The 16753-nt window shown below is 42.1% G+C and overlaps 1 protein-coding gene across 3 annotated transcripts in view; it reads right to left on the bottom strand.

Moving 5' to 3' along the window:
- The window catches only part of FRS2 (fibroblast growth factor receptor substrate 2), a 111174-nt gene that overhangs the window by 30590 nt on the left and 63831 nt on the right, over positions 1–16753 (bottom strand). For 2 of the 3 annotated variants that reach the window (XM_019514712.1, XM_019514713.1), the window contains one exon: positions 14894–14953. The exons of the other annotated variant lie outside the window; for it this stretch is intronic. The gene's annotated coding sequence lies outside the window, so the exon portion shown is untranslated. The remainder of the gene's footprint in view (positions 1–14893; positions 14954–16753) is intronic. 3 annotated transcript variants of the gene reach the window in all.

The following is a 16753-nucleotide window of genomic DNA, read 5'->3' as shown; positions in this document are numbered from 1 at the left end:
ACCTAATAGGAAGAGGAGGTGGATGAAGCACTCTTCATGCAAGTGACAAATCTATGCACAAGCTATGAGATGGTACTGATGGGACCATTGAATTTCCTGGACATCTGATGGAATAACAATGCAGCCAAACCTAAAATGCCAAGCCAGTTCCTAACTTGTGTGGAAAACAAATTTCTATTCCACAAAGTGAAAGATACAACTAGGGGATCATCTATCTTGGATCTTGTCCTGACCAAACAGGGAAGAACTGGTAGAAGATGTGAAGGTGATGGGTAACTTGTGAGGAAGCAATCATAATGCAATAGAATTCCAGATTCTGAGACAGGGAAAGCATGACATCACAAAAGTAGGACATATTTCCAAAAACATGAAATTCATCCAGCTCAAGGAGCTAATAGCCACGGTGTCATGGGAAGACAGATCAAAGAATAAAAGCACCCAGAAAGGCTGGGAGCTTCTAAGGGGCACAGCATCAGAAGCCCAGAAAAAAAAACTGTCCTGACCTGATAGAAGCACAAGAATGGCAAGAGATCAACATGGCTGCACTAGGAACTTCTAAAATGCCTCAGATGCAAAAAGGCGGGTATACTGTTACTCTAGATCACAGAGTCCATAGCTTTGGTTGTGTTACTTATGTTAAAAAAGTTGTGCAGGATCAGTAGGTTCGAGAAGGTCTGAACTTTTGAACAATATCCCAATTTAAGAGTTTTGAGCATTACCAGTTGGTGCATAAGTGACAACCAGGCTCTGGGGCCAAAACTGAGAAAGACATGACATTTACCTCCTGAGGTGATTAACACCATGACTGAATGAAGCTTGAAAGATATATATCTGTGTATTAAAGGAATGACTGACAAATGTACCTGTGGGTCAAAGGAATGATTGGCATAAGTCTTAACAGTATGACTGGTACAGAAAAGTGGTGTGACTACAAGTCTATTAAAGAACCTGAGCCTGAGCTTCTGTGCACAAGTACAATTGTGTGCGAGAGGGTAATAGTGAGTGTAAGTGTGAGTATGAGATTTATAGATTGTAGGATGGACGGGACCACGGAAGATCATCCAGCCCCCCTGCACCAAGCAGGAAAGACAACTGGGGTCAAGTGACCCCAGCAAGGTGACCATCTAGTCTCCTCCTGCAGATTTCCAAGGTAGGTAATTGCACCACCTCTGGAGGGAGTTTATTCCATAGTCTGAACAGCCTATCTGTGAAGAAGTTTTTCCTAATACTGAGCCTTAAGCAGTCTTCCACGAGTTTATGACCATTGCTCCTAGTTTTCCCAAGGATGCCCAGGTGAACAGTTGTTCACCAAGCCCTTGATGTATGCCCCTGATGTAGTGGTAAGCTGCTACCAAGTCCCCTCTCAGCCTTCTCTTTTTCAGGCTGAAGAGTCCCAGGTCCCTCAGCCTTACCTTGTATGGCTTGCTGTTCAAGTCTCTGATCATATGGGTGGGCCCTTCTCTGGACTCTCTTGAGCTTTTCCACATCCTTGTTGAAGCCGGGAACCCAGACCTGGACTCAGTACTCCATCTGTGGTCTCATCAATGACAAGTAGAGTAGAAAAATCATCCTTGGTTTTGCTGGAAATGCATCAATTGACGCACGCCAAAGTATTATTTGCCCTGCTGACTATAGCCTCGCACTGCCGGCTCATGTTCACATTGTCATCAATTATTACACCCAGGTCTCTTTCATTTTGTAGTCCCGGTCAGATTGTGTTGCCAAGCCTGTAAGTGTGCAGGGGGTTATTTGATCCCAGGTGGAGCACTTTACATTTCTCCATGTTAAATTTCATTTGGTTCCGATCTGCCCAACTTGCCAGCCTGTATCTGCAGCCTATCTTCAAGCGTGACCATGCTTTCCCATAACTTGGTGTCGTCTGCGAACTTGGCCAACTTCACCGCCATATCCAAATCACTGATCATATTAAACAGCACTGGACCCTTTCAACTTTCTGATGTCAGTTTCGACTTTACAACACTTGATCCGACGCAACGCCAGAACAAAAGTTTGCTGTGTCACCCATCTCCCTAGAGAGCATCTGTCCAAATTTCCTTGGACACTTTCTTTAAGAAAGCAGACAAGGCTCCAGAAAAACCTACAGCCAGAACTCCTGAGAAGACTCCAGCCAAGAACCCTTCAAAAAGTCCATGAAGGTCACCTCAAAGAAGTCCTTCCAAATCAATATGATTGATATTTACAATATAAATATATTAATGTAGCTATATTACTCATCTATAATTGACTGAGTACAAAATTCTGGGCTATTTTTGGTGAAAATACGGTATAGGGCCTTGGTTCAGGAACGAATCCCCCATTCATAACATTGTTTCCTATGGGGAAAATCAGTTCCAAGTTACAGCATTTCGACTTAAAATATAGTTTTCAGGAATCAATTGTGTCATAAATCTGAGGACTGACTGTATATATTAGTGGCGATTCATTTTAATCGAGGAAAAATGTGTTCCCTCTGGATGCAGGCAAAGCTCCCCAGAGGACACTGGAGTTAATCCCAGACCAGCTAAACACCAGTTGCTGACTACCACCACCCTCAGGAGAGTAAAGTATCACCCATTCTTATTAGAGTGGAGTCTCCGTGTGAAAGTAATACTTCTGCAAGGGAGGAGGAAGATAACAGTTACTGACTCTAACTATTGTGGCTGAGGGAGCCTGAGAGTCCTTGTAAAAATAACCCTGTGCCTGCAACCACTACATTGTTACGAACGTGGAGTGAGAGAAGATTTGCTCTCTAGCCTTCTCTCTCCTCTGAATTTCTTTAGTTTGTCCCTTCACCGTTGATTAATTCTGTATTTGATGTTGTTCATCATTGTTTGTTATTTAATACTGTTATAATAACATAGTCTCATGGTTTTCAGTCTAACGTTGAATAGAGTCTGTTACTCTTATTCAAGTCCCTTTATTGCCAGGTTAAAACCAAGCCATATGTTTAAACTTGGTAAGAGTAGGCTCCTAACTCCACCACTTTCATTTGCTGGGCAAGCGAGTTAATTATCTAATTTGCATATCCCCAGTCAACAATACAGGCAAGGGAAGAATGGGCAGGTCACCAAGTACATGCGCCAGGAAATAGCAAGAACTAGGGGTGCCTTTGCCCCAGGGACCCCATGCTGGCCATGCATCCCCTGCCCGCCCAGCAGTGGGAGGCACAACTTGCCACCCCCACTGCTGCAGGGCAGGCAGAGGGCACAAGGCAAAGGCAGCAGAGCGGACAGCCCCAAGCCCACAGTGAGCAGCTTGCATCCACCATGTGCACAAGTGTGGGGGGCACATGCCCCCCCATGCCTCTCCCAGGGGGTATACACAGTGGCAGGGAGCCACCCCTCCCTAGCAGGAGTATTCCTTTCACACAGAGGCTCCACTCCTTTAATTAGGATGGGTGACAACATTTTATAGAAGCAAGAGATCAGCTGCCGTGGTTCCTGTGGCAAGTTAGGGTGTTAAGTCTATGCTGAGTCAGAGTTGATGGTGGTCTTATGTAGATTTTAGATTATGGTTGTATGGGATGGTTTGGATAGGGCTGATCCTGCCTCAGGGAGGGGGTTGGACTAGATCAGCATTTCTCAACCCGTGGGTCACAACCCAAAAGGAGGTCGCAAGAATATATGGAAGGGTTGCAAACAAGCTTTAAAAATGTATCAACAAACTTTTTAAAGGAGAATCCATTTTTAAGAGAAAAATGAGGGAAACCATAGCTTTTCCTTTGTAGGCTGGTAGAGTTCCAGCCTGGGAGGGGATGCTTGGGGCACCCCATACTCCACACACTATGGGGGGGGGAGCCAGGAGGGGAGGGCTTGGAGGCAGAGGGTCAGGAGTGAGGGGCACTGGCCAATGTTTACAAATGGATCCTGGTACAAAGAAGAATGAGAACCACTGGACTAGCTGACCTCTAGAGGTCCCTTTCAGCCCTACTCCTCTATGACTCAACAACACTGGCATACCAAGGAATTAAGAACTCAAGAAAACACAGAAGTCACTGAATGAAGAATGTAACCTATCAGATCTTTAAGCTGGCCCATCCCTCCACATTGTTTCTCCAAAAAGCTTCTATTAACACTCAAAATGAAAGCCACGATCTTCTTTCTGAACTCCAACTTTGTATGTGTAATAAAAATTCTTTAAATGACTTTAGGTGGCTGGTTTGCTTGTTCTGTTCAGCTTAAATAGCATATTGACTGTAGTACCACCAAGCAGAAGACTAAACATATTTGTCTGCTTTTGGATTTTCTCGGGTAAAAAAGCATCATAACTTGGGCTTAAGTCAAAAACTATTTGAAAAGGTTAGATGAGCATGTGAAAAAATGCTCAGAATCAACCTGGAACTCACCCACGCTCCAGAGTAGGAGCCAGGTTTCCCCACAGCCAGCTCAAATCTCTTGTGTGGAGCATGCACACATGCTGACTGGATACAGAGCTCTTGATCAGCTTGCTCTTGTTTTTTAAAATTTATGTTTATTTATAGAATAATATCAAATGCAATTGATTCAGTTCAGTTAACATTCCTTGTGCTCTTTTTAATCTCCAACTCTCATATTTTGTCATATTAAGATAGCTATTCTTTAATCACACCTAGTTTATTTAACTTAGTTCAATAAACACTGAACTCTTGTGTTGCAAAAGTACTTAAAAGAACATGTAAGAAACGTAATTCAATCCTAAATGTTCTTATTTACTTAATGAAAAATATTTCTGTGAAAAACAGGGGGGAAAAGGGGTTAAGACTGGATAGTCCAGGGGTAGGCAAAATATGGCCCGGGGACCATATCCAGCCCACCAACTGGTCCCATCTGGCCTGCCAGCTGCCAAGAGCCTGAGGGAGGGCAGCAGCTCACCGTAGTAGGTGGGAAGGACACCTACTCAGTGCGCTGCATCACACCCTGTCCTGTGAAGGCCCAGTTGTTGCCAACAGCTTCAGTGCCAGGACTGCACAACACCAACAAGAAGCTGAAAGAGAGGCAGGGGGTGGACGGTGGAGCCTGCACTACACCAGCCGACCCAGCCCTGGCTGCAGCAGATGGGAGCAGCACAGGGCACAGCCCTCCCTCCTCAAGCTCCCAGCTGGATAGGATCAACTGACATCTCTTCTCTCCCCCCACCACCAGCGCTGAACAGCTCACCAAAACTTCTCGGGTGGCACTGCAGTCCAAATAATTGCCCATCTCTGAGATAGTCCACAACTCATGGACTGAGATCTTCATTCCAAACATTTCTTTTAAACAACTCACAATTCAGCTTCCTACAACAATTACCATATCAGAGATATATTAACTGTTTGTCGTTTGCACTGGCTACACCTTAATTTATCCCAGAATAATCTCACAACAGGAACATATGCTTCCATGACCACAAACTCCATTTCAGCTTGCAAACAGAACTGTGTGACAACCCTGTGGAGTCATTTGTACACTTACTCAACTTCAGCATATTACAACAAGCTGTGCCTTTTTCACAGTACCTATAAAGTGTTAGATGGATTATAATTTAAAGATGCTGTTTTCCCAACTTTTTATACTAAAGGCCCTCTTTATGCCTCATTTTGACAGGTACTACCTGCACTTAAAACACCCATCGCCTCTAGGGTGCAAACAGACTATGGACTTCTCTGGGAAGAAAAAACTTTTGTTCTGGGATCCTACAGACTACTGGTCCATTTTCCCCACTTTAAGTACCCGTGAAGTATGTGAGATAAGATATACTAACACTTTCTGGGACAATTTACCTGGTCTGTAAATTAACAGCAGATGGTTCAGGTTAATTTCCAGTCATTCCAGGGATTAGTCCATCAGGCTGAGGGCTCTCAGGATGGCCATTGGGTAGCAAGTAAAGAGATATACTGCTCCTATTTTGTAACACATTTTAAATGTGGATCAATCAGGGGCAACCTAAAATACGATATCTGTTTATAGCCACCTTTGCACCTTGGGTTATTAGATGAGCAGGCCTTCATTGCTGGGAACACTAAAGCACAGAACCCAGCACTCTCCACAATCCATCGGAGGACATATCTGAGTGCTGCCAATATTCAACTGAAGCAGAACTACAATAAGAGATTCAAATAGAAACTAAACATGCTGGGAAAGAGAGTTTTGACTGCTGTTATTGCTGGCAATTATGAAAACAGAATACATTCAAAACTCAGAGTGGTAGGACCAAAGGTCCAGAAATGCAATCTAACTTTATTTGTCAGCAAGGAAATTTTAGCTATAATCTCTCTATTAAATACTTTCTAACTAAATTCAGCACTGTGTTTGAATGCTTAAGCTCCTTTCTCCCCTCAAACGCATCCCAAAACAAAAAACTTGGCATTTTCAAGCTAAACTGTAAGCCCTCTGGCTCCTAGGAAAACAAAACTATTGTAACCACACACAAGCTCCAGCACACAGACTTGTAGTTTCTACACACCGCCCACACAGCCCTCTTTGAACTTGTGATTAGGAGGGCTGATGCATGATCACACCAAATTCCTTCCCTCAGCTCACACATCAAGAACTTGCCCTCTCAGCTGCATTCTTCTTCAAACAACCACCGTAACCTTAGCAACCCTCTGCTCCTAACATGGACAGCTGGTCCATTTAAAGTCAACCCAAGTTGGCAACCGAAATGTTTGTTCCTCAAATTCGGAAGAGTTTTTCTTCTTAATGCCTGATCTTACAGAGATTGATTTAAGTTTTCCAAACACGATCAGCACTTTTGTTCCGTAGCAGAGATCTACGGAACAAAAGTGCTGATCACGTTTGGAAAACTTGGAAATTTATTTGGGTTAAAATGTATTAGCCAGTTACTATTCTCCCCCAAAACTACTAATTGAAGTAAATAGGCATATTACACAAAACCCTGGACAAAACTTGAGAAAGTATAGGGGGAGTGCAAACTAAGAACTATGACATTTTATCTTAAAATGAAATTGCATTTAAACAACAAAAAGAATGAAATACAATAAAGTATAAAAAAGTATAAATACAATTTCAACATTTTCCTTTAAAAGAACTTCTTTGTGCTATATTTCTCCTTTAAATTTGTCTTTAAAGTTTTTAATTATTTATTCATTTATTTTTAATATGTGTGTCTTGTCTGCAAGATTCAAGAAAACTCCAGACCCTGGAATTTTCTCCCTGTGAAGGTAATCATTTTGAAGCGATAATGTGATTTTTTCTCTTTTTGATGAGTTAAGCAAATTGGGCTCTTTAAATCTCACTATAAGGCATTTTATTTACCCTGAACATTATTTTTATGATTATTTTGTACATCTTCCGTTTTTCAAAACAGATTTGGAAGAGCCGAAACCAGAACCAGATGTGTTATTCCAGCATGTCTATGGCTGGTGTTGTACATAGCAGCAAAACCACTGCTCCTTCCCCGAATGCCTTAATCACTAGAACAGAGGCATACTACCTCCTCTTCCTCTCTGACCCAAATGAATCCTGAAGAATATCACTTCACAAAAAGTATATTCAACAGGGAACATGAAGAACATGCTCACTGCAGAACAGGCCATACTTTATGGTTAGAACATCTGACTAGGAGCAAAAGATGTGGGCTAACCCCCCCCGCCAGCACAGGGCTGCTACATTATGTGCAAGTGCTCCAACACTGAAAAAGTGTATGAAAAGGATAGGTCTCCAGCTCTAGCCATTTTATTGAACAGAAACAGCCACTGGTTTGCTCAGGGGGAGGGGGCTTTTCAAGCAGATGTGTGTGTACGTGTATGCACACAAATGCACAGGCACCTACTGGTTGGGCTCTTCCAGGAGATTTGCATGTGTGCGCATTTGTGAACACACGGGCACCTACTGGTTGAGCTGTTCAAGGAGATTTAAGTGAGAAAGTTATTGTAAGGAGGGTTAGATAACATAGGGCTAAGCAGTTTGGCACCTTTCTCAATAGTGGCAGTTGTGGGCATGTGCAGAAGCAGAACCTTAGGTATGGAAAGAGTCTTACTGACAAAAACAGACATACCTGTAGACTTGGTTGGGGAAGGGGAGAATGGGGGTAGTTGAAGATCTCACTCTTTCATAGATTCATAGATTCATAGATTAAGGGTCGGAAGGGACCTAGTAGATCTTCTAGCCCGACCCCCCGCCAGGGCGGGAGAACAACAAAAACCCCAAAAAGAGAAATGGGACTCAAACGAGTCCAGCTAGGTGGGCATCCAGCCTCTTCTTAAAGACCCCCAGGGTAGGGGCCAGCACCACTTCCCTTGGAAGTTGGTTCCAGCTCCTAGCCGCCCTAACTGTGAAGTAGTTCTTGCGGATGTCCAATCTATACCTCCTCTCCATCAACTTGTGCCCATTACTCCTTGTTATGCCAGCGGGCGCTAGGGGAAACAGCGTCTCCCCCAAACCCTTCTGGTCCCCCCTAGTGAGTTTATAGACGGTCACCAGGTCCCCCCTCAGCCTTCTCTTGTGGAGGCTGAATAGGTTCAGGTCCCGCAGTCTCTCACTGTAGGGTCTGCCCTGTTGTCCCCGGATCATGCGGGTGGCCCTCCTCTGGACCCTCTCCATGTTGTCCACATCCCTCTTGAAATGGGGCGCACAGAACTGGACACAATACTCCAGCTGTGGCCTGACCAGCGTCGCATAGAGGGGGAGGATCACCTCCTTGGCTCTACTCGAGATGCACCTGTGGATGCACGACAAGGTCCGGTTAGCCCTGCCAACCATGACCTCGCATTGTCGGCCCATGTTCATCTTGGAGTCAATAATGACTCCAAGATCCCTTTCTGCCTCCGTGCTCTCGAGTAAGGAGTTCCCCATTGTATAAGTGTGCTGCTGGTTCCTACTGCCCAAGTGCAGCACCCTGCACTTGTCCGTGTTAAAACGCATCCTGTTCCTGTTAGCCCACCCCTGTAACCTATCCAGATCCCTCTGCAATCTCTCGCTCCCTGCTAGCGTGCTCACCTCCCCCCAGATTTTGGTGTCATCAGCGAATTTAAACAGGTTACTTTCCACCCCTTCATCCAGATCGCTGATGAAGAAATTGAACAGCGCAGGCCCCAGGACCGAGCCCTGGGGGACTCCGCTACCCACCTCGCCCCAGGTCGAATATGACCCATCCACCACCACCCTCTGAGTGCGACCCCTCTTAGAGATGCCTAAAGTGTAGAGACAGGGATAAATTAACCGTTCCAAAATGTCACTGACCAGGAGCCAGTTCACAATTGTGTGAAGTGTTGTGGCTCTAACCATGGGATAGGAGTGAGCACTTAGCCCTACATGCCTCACAGTGGGTGTGGGTGTGCCAAGGGAGAGTAGAAGTACTTGCACCCATGTTCTGGGGATTCCAGGAGGTCCATAACCTGTGTCTAAGGGTGTTTCCATTTTTCTACTTTTGCTTCTCTCCTAAACAGGAGCTCAGTAAAGTTCAGTAGCTTGCAATTGATCAAATTCTGTACCATTTGCCTGATCTGAGGTACTCACAAGGGGAGGGGAGTGGTATTTAGACTCCATTTTTAGATTTCCAGAGACTGCAAGGCGAAGTAGTACATGACGAGGGGCCAAGATCAAGTAGGGAATGAGGACACAGCTGATAGAAAGAATGGTTTTATTGAACAAGCATTGATAAAAAGTGCCAACAAAAAGGGACACAAAGATGGCAGCAGAGTTGCAGCTGCCTATTAGAGCCAGTTGCTGCAGTGGGGGTGGGAAGAGCAGGGGAGAGGGAGGAGGGAAGGAGTAATGCAGTGTGGGATGCCTGGAGGACACACCTGATCTGTATCATGGAATGCTATGTATCCACAAATAACACAGAAACGGTTCACAGTGAACTGGTTCAAAAACAGTATTTTATTTTCCAGTTATACTTTTCAATGGTTCCAGGAAGGTTTAAATCAGTTTGACAGGCTAATATATTTGTCCATTCTAGGTTTAAGTCGCATTAAAAACCATTCTAAGTGCTGTGTGTATCCATGCCTCCAACTCAGCTAAGACCTTTTGTCGATTTCAGCCACTGTTCCTTGTTAGGAACATCTGCACCCACTCTGAACAATTATTTTCCCTTTGTAGCAATTAAACCTTCCAAATAAATAGATTTTCTATCTCCCCTACTAGCTTCTTTTTTAGCCAATCCAAACTTACATATTTTTTTTTCTTGATAAAGAATTCCTCTGGATGTTTAATCTGGAAGATTAATGGTTTTCTGCTTCTTGTCATTTTAACTACATCTTTCTGAAAGTAGCAATTCAAGCGCATAATTCCAAAGGTAGCTTTAAATGATCAATTAAAAGCTTTGTATTAAATATATTTTAGTTTGGAAATTCTTGATCCTTTTCAAATACACTCATGAGCATGCGTTTTTGGCAGTAAACACAGACAATGATGGGATCCGAGGAGTGCACAATATGGCTAGCACAGGGCAAAGGTTTCTATTATATGTCAGAAGCAGCATTTTAGTTAGTGTGAGGGAGAAGAGGTAGGAATTAGGGGAAATGGAGCAGAAGGTTACAGTAAAAGTCAAGCAGTGTGGCTGAAAAAGGAGAGGAATCTAGTCTTAATTCTTGAAACGGATGCCTGACCTGAAATGGTTTAAATAGTGAGTCAGCCCTCCAATATTTAACCACAAATGCCTTCTAAAACTTGAGGTCCAGAATCCTTGCCAATTCTCTAAAGCCAGATAAGTGCCAAATCTCATAATAAAATAAGTGGCATGGAACTTATTTTTGTAATATTTTGATCCCTGGACACTGCTCATACAATCCTTTCATAAAAATCCTTTAAGCTTTATTTTAATATTCTGAATATATACTCTACCATAATTTTTTTTATAAAGTACTGACACTTATTAGAAGATTCAGGTAATGCTGCAGAATTTATCAAAAATAAAGAAATGTCCTTCTGATGTATTCAAGATTTTGCTTTGTTTAATCAGCATGTTACTTATTGCCTTGCTACCCACTGGCTCCCTCTTCCTCTACCAGCCAACTCTTAACAAATGGCTGTAAAGATTTTTAGCTTAAGTAACTGCTCTTCAGCATCCTTTTTGCTACTAATGAAAAATGCATTATAATATTATAATTACAACATCATCATCATAGGATGAAGAATAAATATTCTGGCTATTTCCAAATACAAAATATACTGAGCACTCCTGTCCTTCTTGCATTGCTGATAAATAATTTACCTTTTGAATAGTAGGTCAATACCTCTAATATACTAAGAAAATTTGTCTCATTGTCTTTAACTTTACTGGCAACAGATTTCTTTTTGTGTCCTTTTGTTTCTCTTGCAAGTTTTCTGAAATTCTTAATAATTAATATAAATTCAAATCTGTAAATAAACTTTCTATTTCTTTCATCTATTATACATGGAGTTTTATTCTTATAAACTGTCTACACCTCTCCTCTAGGCCAGGACTATGGCTATTAATTGAGGTGTACAGCTAGCTAAAGGTTTTTAATAGTTCTCAGTTATCAATTACACTTTTGTTTAAATTTTATCATAGCTCATTTGGCTCAACTGTTTTCAGGTTTGTGAAACTGGACATTTTATAGCAAGAGAGTGTGTATACAAACACTTACTGGTCTGAACTACATTCTGCTTGAAAATAAATGTAATCAGTTCATGATCATTCCCAACTAAGCAACAGCCAATTCTTTTTTAGTGCTGATTAACTTCTCTGAAGAATTCCTTTTTTTTCAAATCCAAAAATGATTTTGCATTGGAAAATTGTCACTTATTACCTTTAAAAACTTCAGTGATGTTTTAGTACCGGCAGAGTGAAGCTTTCAGCACACCTCACTCAAATCGAACTCCCTCCCTGATATGCAGGAAAGCAAGCTGTACTATTATAGATAAGTGTCTGAAGAGCCTTTTATCCTATTTTCCGCTGCATTTGTCACCACACTGTACAAACAATTTGCACAATCTTCCCTTTCAGAAGCCATATTTATTGTCTTGTTTATATTGAATCTAGATGCTTTATGATTTTAATTAGTGTCTCAACTAATATTTAAATCTAGAGGAGAAGGCTCATAGGTTGATTTCCACTTTAATTTCAGCGCTTTTTTCAAATATATGTACATAGTTTGGATCCCCAATCCTCTAGCATAGTTTTTGATTCTAAGTGACAGTGCAAAATTACTATAAACTAGGTCACATGGTTATAATCCACCAAAACATAGCTGCATAATCAATTTTTTTCCAGCATCATCCCATTCTTGTACCTTGACTACTGAAACTTCACTTACTAATCTCTGGGGTTTTCAACCTTTTAGATCAGTGTACCCCTGGCAGCCAGACACAAAGCAGTGTATCCCTGGTGGCTGGATGTGGAGCAAGGGGTGCACGGGGGTGGGGGGGAGGTGTTGGCACATGTGGCCAAACGTGGAGCAGTGGCAGCCACCACGTGCGAGCTTCCCCCACCCCCCTGCATCTAGCTCGGCAGGCGGTGCCTGCATGGCAGCATGGGATGGTGCATGGCAGCACTTCATCCCCACCTGCCCATGTACCCTCTGGAGCCTTCAAGTACCCCAGAGGGTATGCATACCCCCAGCTGACAACCCCTGTCCTATCTGAAAAGACACTTGGAGTAAGAACAACCTGATGTAGGTAAAAATGTGTACTTTATTCCCTCCCCTCTCTACAAGATTTAAAACCTTCCTTCAGGTTGGTACAAGCAAAGTTAGACTATTTTCCAGTATGGACATTCTTTCAAGTTGTTGAATATTCAATATCAAGGATCATATGAAGAACTACCCCCACCACCACAATCTCCAACCACCTAAATCTTTATCTCCTGGCTGCATGAAGTTGGATCCTCTCTTTGGACCCAGACATGATTATGAGATATTTTATGCAGAGTTCTTATGCGCAGATTTTGGTAAATTTTAGAGAGAATAAGGTTTATACAGTTATGTATGACTGCAGATTTTAATTACTGCTGCACATTTACAACAAGCTATCTTTGTTCACTGCCAGAACATTAGACTAGTCCTTTACAAAAAAAAGTGACTTTGAAAGAAAAAGAAAAAAAAAAGTGACCTCTTTTCCTGTCTGCCTATTTTAATGGTCTCTCATATACCCACATTAAGTGCCTATTTTCTATGGGAGAAGATTAATTCTTCAGAATACTGCCAAAGGTACTAAGCCTTTAGTGGCCACTCAGAAGAGAGTGCAAGTTCCACACAGAAACCTGGACTTCACTTTGGATAAACGCCTCCTAAACTAATTTACTGTACAAAGATAAGCAAAACCCAAGCCTGAATAGGAAAAACAAACAAACCATGTATTACCAAAAATCCTGAGTCTAATGATAAATGCAAAGCCTCAGGCTTTTAGAGACAAGTCAGGGAAGTTCCAATTATCAAATTTAACTCGCTATACAATACCAGTATTAAGTATATACTAACTTCATAATGATCATTACTAAGTGTCTATCATCAATCTTCTCTTTATGACAATGCTATATTTAAAAATGTTAAAACATATCCAACGTCTCTGGAACATCTATCGTTTTATAAAAGTATTACAAAAATTAGTTTATATGCAACAGGCCTTCACATTTACATTCTGGTTCTTTATTTAATAAAACAGCCAAGCAAACCACTCATTGCATTCTATGCAGGCTCCCATATCTTCAAATGGGGGCATTAGCTGGACCAGAAGGACCTATGCACCACTTTTCATCTGCAGACCAGAAGTGCTTTAGAGAGATCAGTATCATTATTTCTGTTTTTCAGGAAAGGAAACAGAGGGCCAAGGAGGTGAGGTGTCTTTCAGAAGATTACCTAAGAGGCCAGTAGAAAGAGTGGGACTAGAACCCAGGGCCCCCAGCAAACGTTAAAATAATGGAGTAATTGTGATCTGAGCATTTGTTTTGCCTCATCCCAAAATTCACGTGCCTTTCTATGCCATAGCTGTAGCAAGACAGGCAATATTTGAAATGGAGGTATAAAATTGATCCTAATTGTATGACTGCCAGGGCCAAATAGGGACCCAGGGCTACCTGTGCCAGGGTGCCCCGTGCCAAATCCCAATGATCAGCTGGGAGTCCAGATCAAGCACAGGCAGCCCTGGGTATGGGACAAATGCTACACATGCGATTTAAGGCAGGATACAAGCCAGCCAAAAAGATATTCCTCATTAAAATGCGGAACATGTTTGTGGCTCGTGTGCCGCTTTGTACCGTAAGTTGGCTAAACATGTGGCACATAGTACATTTATGGTATAATTAACATGTTAATTACACCAAAAATAGCTATCTGTCAGGGCTCTAAGTCTCCCATGTCCTATTCTGCCACTTTATCCACAAGGCCTGTACTGATATCTGTATCAGAATAATCAGTTACAGAAAATATTAAAGCCATGAACAAACTGGCTAACAAAGCCACTTGGAACTTCAGGGACAACAAAGGATCCAAAAAGAGCCCGTATTATGGCTCTCATTGACTAAGAGCAGGCAAACTAACTTCTAAAACATACTAAGGATGAAACTCAGTCAATCTGTTCAAATCCAGTTAAAACTCAAATCTTGTATTAGCCATGAGGGCTATACAACTAATTCTCAGCTAAGCTTAACTTAACCTGAGATAATAACATGCCATTTTTCCTCCTTTTCTGGCTTATATATAACATTCTGTCTTAAAATAAAGCAACAAAGATACCATACTATTATTTCTACGGAATAATATGAACAAAAGCCCTATGAATGCCCCTCCACTGACCAACAGCCAAACAGTATTTTTCTATTCTATCATTCCAACCTAGCCATGTACACCATGTCAGATATACCTTTGCCCCCCACATTGAAACAAAATACCTAAATGTAAGGGTGATCAAGGGAAAATATAAACAAATTGGGAAAAACAAAAGACCCTTTTAACTGGACTCTCTCATTTCCAGGACTTGGAAAAAATAGAATTCAAACCACTACATGTACTTACTATGTACAGAGTAGCTCCTCTACTATGATTTGCATGGTTTCGGACAAACAAAAAGTGAGTCTGGAAAAAGAAAAAAAATCTGAATCATGGGACAGGCAACATTTTAGAAAAAACAGTCAAGTACAAAGTATCCAGTTAGAACCATATTAGAATTGTCATACTTCATCCAAAGAACATCAAATTAGATTGCAGCAAGCTAAAAGTATCTTATTTAACTATTATTATATACCACCAAAATAGATGTTAGTTAGAAAGATCAGAGTGCAGAATCCCTTACCATTCCATGCATAAACAAAGCAAAAAAAAAAAAGCAAACCCTCGATTGCTCAGCCCTGCAGTCTGAAAGTTCCAAAGGTAGGCACAGTTCTGCATGAATAAACTAAAATTACTTTGAAAAATAAACCTTCAGTTACAATTGGCATTTCTTAAGCTACTGCTCACAAAATCTCTGTTGTTAAAAATCATTGTGTGGAAGTTCTATGGCAGACTAGAGAACAAAGTCCAACATACCAGGATTCTGATTTAATCATCAAAATCAAATTCTCAAATATTTTTATGAACACTGATACAGTGAATTTACCAATTTCTCTCTTGAAATCCCTCTGTATTTTTCATATATTTCTAGTACTGCCAATCCTCAAAGGCTACAAAAAATCATGCATTAGCAAATGCCCCCATCTCATTTTTTTAAATAAATTTTAGGTTCTTTTTACTTGTTATATAATTTTTAGACTTTATGATCACATTTTTAAATCTTTCCTCTGGAGGTGGGAGAGCTTTTAAATGTAAGCTGTAATCATAAGATTCAAGAAGCTGAAACTTCAAGGAAGACCAAATATTAAGAGTTTATAACACTGCACTTCACCAGCATGTCCTTGCGTGGCTTTTCTCCTTCTTTCACTGCTCATAATGCAAGAAGGCATAAAAAATATCAAATATGATTTAATCTTCTTTGATGCATTTAACACCTCTTTCAAAAACACACCACTGCCTTTTGAACTTCAGGCTACAGGGGTGAGCAAAATGGGAGCAATTTTATTTTATGACTATATTTTCTAGGTGATAGTTTATGATTCACATTTTAATATGCAACTGACTTTGCTATTTAAAGAAACTATTTAATTAAAGTATGTCCAAAGTCACTCACTCATTCAGCTTTAACAATGTGATCTCCTGTATGAAACAGAGGATCTTTAGCAAAGTGGATACCAGATGTATTTTAATGGATTCTGAGCATTACACATCTTTAGTATTAGGGCTGCACCAATAAATATTTTTTTGTCCGATACCAATAGCCAATTAACCAGACATATCAGTCAATACTGAGCCAACTGCCGATATGCAGCCCAGCAACTTGGAGAGCAGCATCTGGCTGGTAAATCTGTTGGGGGACAGGGGCAGAACAAAGCCCCCATGGTGAGGGAGGGAGTGGGACTGGGGCAGGGGCTGCCCAGGTGAGACAAAGCATGGGACAGAGCTGCAGGCTGCTCATCGGGGGAGGCAGGGGGGAAATGCATGTGCTCCCAGATCTGTGTGTGGGGTAAGGGCAGGCTGCCCACTGTGGAATGGGGCTGTGGGCTGTACTGGCCTCTTCCCAGTGGGGGGGGAATGGAGGGCTGGGCCAGGGCTGCACAAAACACACCAAATTTTGGGGGTGGCTGTAGCCCAACCCACAGCCCCCCTCCCAGCGCCGCTGCCACCCGCCCTGGCCCAGCCCCAGCCCCATGCCAGGAAGAGGCCGGTGCAGCCCCTGGCTCAAGCCCACAGTAGGCAGCTCATGCACAAAATCGGGGGGGGGGGTACCTGCCCTCCATGCCTCCCCTGGGGATGCACACAGCAGCAGCAGACACCCACCCCCCC

This window comes from Gavialis gangeticus, unplaced genomic scaffold (genome assembly GCF_001723915.1).
Source record: "Gavialis gangeticus isolate Ggan-Ray unplaced genomic scaffold, GavGan_comp1, whole genome shotgun sequence".
Taxonomy (NCBI): domain Eukaryota; kingdom Metazoa; phylum Chordata; order Crocodylia; family Gavialidae; genus Gavialis; species Gavialis gangeticus.
The sequence above is the reverse complement of the archived record's forward strand: the minus strand, read 5'-3'. Positions and strand labels throughout refer to the sequence as shown.